This window comes from Pinus tabuliformis, chromosome 7 (assembly GCF_031772625.1).
Source record: "Pinus tabuliformis cultivar Carrire ecotype Pingquan chromosome 7, CPIR1, whole genome shotgun sequence".
In the NCBI taxonomy this organism is placed as follows: Eukaryota; Viridiplantae; Streptophyta; class Pinopsida; order Pinales; family Pinaceae; genus Pinus; species Pinus tabuliformis.
This window is the reverse complement of record NC_142293.1, coordinates 1,598,468,438-1,598,475,006: the sequence shown is the minus strand read 5'-3', so window position 1 is coordinate 1,598,475,006 and position 6,569 is coordinate 1,598,468,438.

Genomic DNA, 6,569 nt, shown 5'->3' with positions numbered 1-6,569 from the left:
TTATTTAAGGGACCACTGATAGGACTGCCCATATCCTTCAGAGGAATAATGTTTCATCTTCATTCAAACCTCTTATAATTCTCTTGGTTTGGTTAAGGGCCCTATAGAACCAAAGGACATGAAAGGTGTTTACCTGGTTCCATGTTCATGTGGTATTTCATATATTGGAGAAACGGGTCGATCAAATAACCAAAGGATCCATGAGCATGCTACAGACATAAGGCACGATCGTTCCTACTCATCAGCCTTAGTTGAGCATGTGGTGAAATCCAAGCACCATGTTTGTATTGAGGATTCCAAAGTCATTGCTAGAGTTAATCATTTCCACCATAGGAAACTTAGGGAGGCTATCAAAATTGAGAGGCATGCCAGAAATCTCAACGGAGATGATGGTTGGAATCTGAGAAGGAGCTGCATTCCGGCCCTCTCCTTATGATTCTCTTGTCTCTTCCCCCATTTTTTTGTTTTTTTCCCTCCTTTCCCCTCTTTTTATCTTACTTTTGGTTATCTTTATTTTAAATTTTCTTACTTTTATTGTGCTCCTTTTTTTTCCTTTTTTTTTTTTGATCATTTCCTTACTCTTTATAATTTGTATTAGTATTTGATATTATTTATAAACTCCTAACAAAGGTTTTTATAACTTACTCTAAACCCTCTTAATAATTTATAACTAAAATTTATATTAGTAAATAATATCAATCTCTCTATAGAATATTTTGAATCTTGCACTTAACCTCTTTATCCCCTTTTCGGCTTAACTATAGAACTATGTTATTAATTCTTATGATTTATTACGTTTTAATATTCTATCCTAACAACTATTTTATATAAAGCTTATTCTTTTTCCCCTTATTAATTTTCCTAACTATAATACTAATATTACTAATATTGGTGCCCATAAAATCAATTTTATAACTTTATTTATAATATTTTATGAAATAGAATTTATAACTAATAAATATTAAATAATTCCTTTTTAGGATTTGTAGCTATCTAATCTCCAACAGCTAGTTCTCAGCAACTAGTCCTCAACAACTAGTTTTCAACGACTAGTTTTAACCATGGACAATGATGCATCCTTACTATTTATTCATGAAGATTGTAAGATTTTTTCCACCATGTCCTGAGGATGAACCACATTAGTTGGTTCGAAACGTCGACCCAATCCTGAAAATGTTATTAATCTGAAAGACATTTATCTTCATTATCGATCACAAAAGTCTCAGATCTAACAAAACAATATGTGTTATAGGTGTATATAATTAGATGATGGTAGTGAATTTGAATGTGTATCTTAGATGATGTTTATGTTTGTTAGATGGTTATCATCATCAAAGTTTATTTTTATAAAATGATATTTATTATAGATTATGTATTGGTGAACTTATATCAAAATTTCATATATGAAATTACATGCAAAACGACTTAGTTTAAAAAAAATGCAAAGATATTTTTATAAATTACAAAGTTTAGCATGGTTGGAACTATAATTGTAAAATTAACATTAATATTTTTCTATTGCTTAGATAGTTCATTCATATCCATTCTAACTTAATTACAAAAATTGCAATACTCTCAAGGAAAAAATAATTAAAGGTAAAATAATTTAGTTAGTTCTTAATAAGACGAAAATGTGTAGCTCATTCAATTTTAAATATAAAATATTAATAATAATAAATTGTTCAAAAATACAATTTAAACAATGAAAAATTACACTATGGTTGATCTATATATACGGATAGAAAACCACTATAGATCCATCTTAATCACAAATTTATCAATCACTAAAAGAGATTAAATCTTTTGACATGTACATCTTTTATCAAGTTTTGCATTCTAAAAAGAGATTTTCATATAATGAGATTCAATCACTCTCAACACTTGGTAGATCCGTTGTTAACATGAATCTATATTGGTTTATAAAATTCAATCTATTGTTAAATTTAAAAAATTAAGTCATAATTTTTTATAATTAATTTAGATTTAATATAGCTTTAAAAAATATATTTTAATAAAATTTAATTTATCTCTAAGGTTATGAGATTTTCAAGCAATTTAAATTTAATATTTATAACTCTTACCAATTTAAATTACAAATTTCTGTCTCTAAAGATAAGGATCAAGAAATGTAAAACAAGACTTGTGAAGTTACCTGTCGTTGGGGATTTGCTCTATTGGAAGTTCTCCCTTAAAGAGGAAAGTGAACTTTTTTTCTAGTAATAAAGAAATAACATTTTGTTGCTACTTCAGTTCTTTATTTGCTATTGTGGTTAAAATTGATCTTTTTTTAATAATAAATATGAGTTAAATAATACAAAAATCAGAGTGTATTAGATTTAACTTTTTGACAAATAATATATTTGATTATTTCTTAATGAACAACCCAAGAAATATTATTTTTTCCACATACTTAGTCACTAAAATTCATGTTTTCACATTTCTCCTAGCTAATATTACATCATCTTCACAATGATAAAGACATGTCTACTTTAAATAATTTACTAATAAATACATAAAAATAAATATTTAGTTTACATAATTTAAATAGGAAAGAAAAATGTATCACCAAGTCTATTAAAAAGTCAAACAAATGTCTCTTAATTATCAATACATTATTTATCGTTTAATTTTTAGCCATAAAATATTTATTAATTCAACTTTTATTTATAATTACCTTTGAAAATAAAAGTCAAAACTCTTCCATTATCCATGAAGAAAAAATTAAAACTCTCATGCATGCATGTAAGCCCATTGATTTCTCTTATGGTCCATAAAAAGATGTAATCAACATTTTATATATGCATAAGACCTCCTTTTAGTTTACATAATGTTGCAAGAACTGGAATTTAAATATAGTAAACATGACTTTACGTCTCATGTCAAGAATTTAATCTTACATATTAATACACAATTTTTTTCATTATTAAAGTCTTCATAGATTTATCATTGCATGATTTATATTGATCTTGAATAAAACATGAAGAAAAAACATGTGAACTGATTAATAAACCAATAAGTATCTAAATCTAGAATAAATCTTCAATGTTGTTTCCAAATTCCCTATTTTCTCATTTTAGTTATATTCTTCTCATTTTCCTATTTGAGAAGGATTGTCACCTTGAATCCTTATTATCATAGATATTGTACACCATGTTTTAAACAACATTTATATTTATGGAGTTACGAGCATCATCCCCTATCTCATAATTTTGGAATGCATTTAACAACATTGTCTCCATGCTAGTCATATCATGTAAGTAATCAGCCATACCAACCTCTATTTGATTGCCTCCATTGCCAACTTGTAATGAATAACTATTGTTGATGAAGTCATTTCTAATTGGTGAATCTGGACGTAGTGGGAATTGAATAAGTGGTTGATTCAACCATTCTTTGTATGCTTCCTCTTTGAGTCTTTCTTTTAATGCAACCTTCTCTTGATCTGACGTTGTAGTGTGGGGCAACAGAAGATGGTAGGTGGGTCACTCATCATCACTAGAATCCGAATTTAAAAAAGAAAAAATTGAACATTAGTACATCAATGATATTAGTAAGCATGTCAATGCAATTAGTTTGTTAAAATCACATTATATCAAAGAATTATTACCGTAGTTGATCCATGATTGCAACTAGATGATGCCATGTTACAACTGGTAGGGTGAAGTAGTTGTCCATTTTCATCTACCAACTGCTTGCGATATGTTGCTCCTGATAAGAGCTTCCAACATTTTTGAAAGGGAAGAATATTTTTTACATCTAAACTCGATTCTAAATCATGATACTACAAATTTGAATACATTTTTATTCACATTGACATGGATAAAAAAAAATTCAATTAGATAATCAAAACATAAATAAAATCATAACTTACTAGAGATGGAAATAGAGAACTCCGCAAAGGACTTTGAGCAATATGGAACAAGCTGGAATTTGAAGAATTGACCATTTGTTTTTATGAGATTTTCTCCCTGCATTTGAGAAAAATCAGAAATAAAACTGTGTACATACCTAAAATTAATTTCAATAATAATAACCGCAATTTGAATTTCGATATAATTTTCAAACAATTTTTTAAGAACAAGACGACTTTAAGTGGAAAATGTATATTATGAACTACTGTAACTCTTGTAGATGAGTCCTAAAGGATAATTTGAGATAAATATGTCATTTTATGTAAAAATAAAATTTCAGACAGCTTTTAAACCCTATTGGTGTTCTTATCGGGACTAACCACACTTAGCATTGAAATAATAGCTGCACCAGGGTGTTAAAATAATTACCACATTGGTTTCCAAGATTTCGAAAAAAAATGTATTTTATCATCTCAGTGCTCTTGTACAAAACCAACACCAATGCATTTAAATAAAAACAACACCGGTCCACATTTGTTATCGGGATTTCAAAAATAAAAATGAATTCTACCATGCCAGTGATTTTATAACAATTATTGCATTGGACCACAGAGGTTTGGTTTCGTGGCCAACGGACGATCTGTCGTCAAGCTGCTGTGCAAGTCACAAGTTCGAGTCTCGTCTTAACCGAGGGCCATACTTGCGGGCTGGGCGGTTCCTCCTAGAGGTTATAGTGGCAGTCGGTGGGATTCGACCCCGTGTAACACGAGTGTAATACCACCGTTGTTGCCGATTCCACTAGTCACAAAAAGAAAAAACAAAACAAAAAAGCAAGTACTGAACTGATTCATTTAAATGCAAACCACATCGTTCCATTAAAATATTAACTGCACTATTTTGAGATTTTGAAAAAAAAATCTATCATGTCAAAGCATTTAAAAATTTTGGTGCATCGACAATTTATCATAGTCAGTGCGATTTACTTGTAAATGCATTGGTGCTCTTTACTATCTTTTTTCCCGTGGCGAAAAGTCATAATATTCATTAAAGAAGATTACATATTGTAGATGTTTGAAGCATATGCAGATATGTGGGCAGAGCCACTTACAAAACAAAACTCCAAAAGAAGTATCCAGAAAAGCCCTCAAACAGGGCAGCAAACAAAAGGGTATGTAAACCCCAGCAAATCTGCATTAAACAGTGCCCAAAAAAATAACCCCAAAAGGCCAATATTGAGCCCCTGAAAAACAAACCTGTAGAGGATACCCATTCCTATTACAAAAAGAAGCAACAAAAAAAAAGCAGAGATGCAGCAGATCTGGCACCAATGCACCACAAGCAAATAATAGCTCATGTGTAAGGAATAAGAGAACAGAAGGCGCTAAATCTGGCCGCCCAAACAAGAAGGAGAGGCACAAAATGAGGAAGAGAGTAGCGAAGGTAGCCACTCCTTCCCCGCCCCGTCAAAAACTCTCCACCCAAATCAGACGAAACCAGAGGTCGAACAACTGCCTCAAACCTCCACAGCAACCAACAAAAACACCGGTGATATCAACGATTGTTGTGGCACGAAACAGTGCTGAGTCAGAACTCCAAGCCTCTGTTCCCTCAACGCTCCAAATGGATAAGCTCGCGAGCAGCCAAAACAACATCAACTATCATCGCAAAGGAGAAGCAGCAACCGGAGCAGAGGCGAGTTCGGGGCCAGAGGCGGCAAGGGCAGCCACCTCACCCTCGCTTAGAGGAAATACAAAAGACCAGATATGATATTCCGCACCCGCGTCGCTGCCAAGCAAGACCTTTGCTTGCGAGTTGAGGACGGAGGCAACTCTGCGGCGTCGTTGGTGGAAACCCTAGCCTTTGCGGCATCTTGCGCTCCCCAACTTCTGGTGCTCTTTACTATCGAATACATCGATGTTGAGATTAAGTGGAAAAAAGCCGCAAGTTTTTTTTCAAATTAAAAAATTAGCAGTAATTGTTTTTTCGAAATTTAATTTCATAAAATCTTTTAAATAGTAATAGGTTAATCACTATTTCATTATTTTTCCCAAAATTTCAAGGGAGATATTTTCAAGAGAGACATACCAAGAGCATTGTGTAGCAAAAAAATACTTTGGAACAACAGAACTATTCAGAAGATTAGAAGTTGAAACGAATGGTGATTCACTGAAAACCCTGCATAGTAAAAAATTTAAATTTGATTATTGATTTTACTAATAAAAAAATTTACAATTTTGTTAGGTTTAATTAATAGAGCGATCATTTGTAAAAGAGAGATACTAGGAGCACTGTGGAGGAGCATAATATTTTGGAACCGCAAAAAGATCAGATTTTGAAAGGCATGGTGATTCACTCAAAACCCTGCATAACAAAAATTTTAAATTTTACTGTTAATTTTTTTTTACAATTTCTAATAGATTTATTCAAAACTAAGGAAAATAAAATTAAGAACCTTGCATAATAAAAAAATTACAATTTATTTTACGAGTAAAAACTTTTGCAATCTTTGTTCTTATTTAGGTTTAATTAAAAGTAAAAAAATAATAATAATAACAATGCTTACCTTAAACCTTACATCTTTTTTCTTATGTGATTGCAAAATTTCACCTCAGGGTTTAACTCCCTCTACCACTTCACAATTAGGGTTTTTCATTTTAGGCATTATAGAATTAATGGGTTTATGTACTATATATAGGGTGTTTGACATATAGAGTAGGG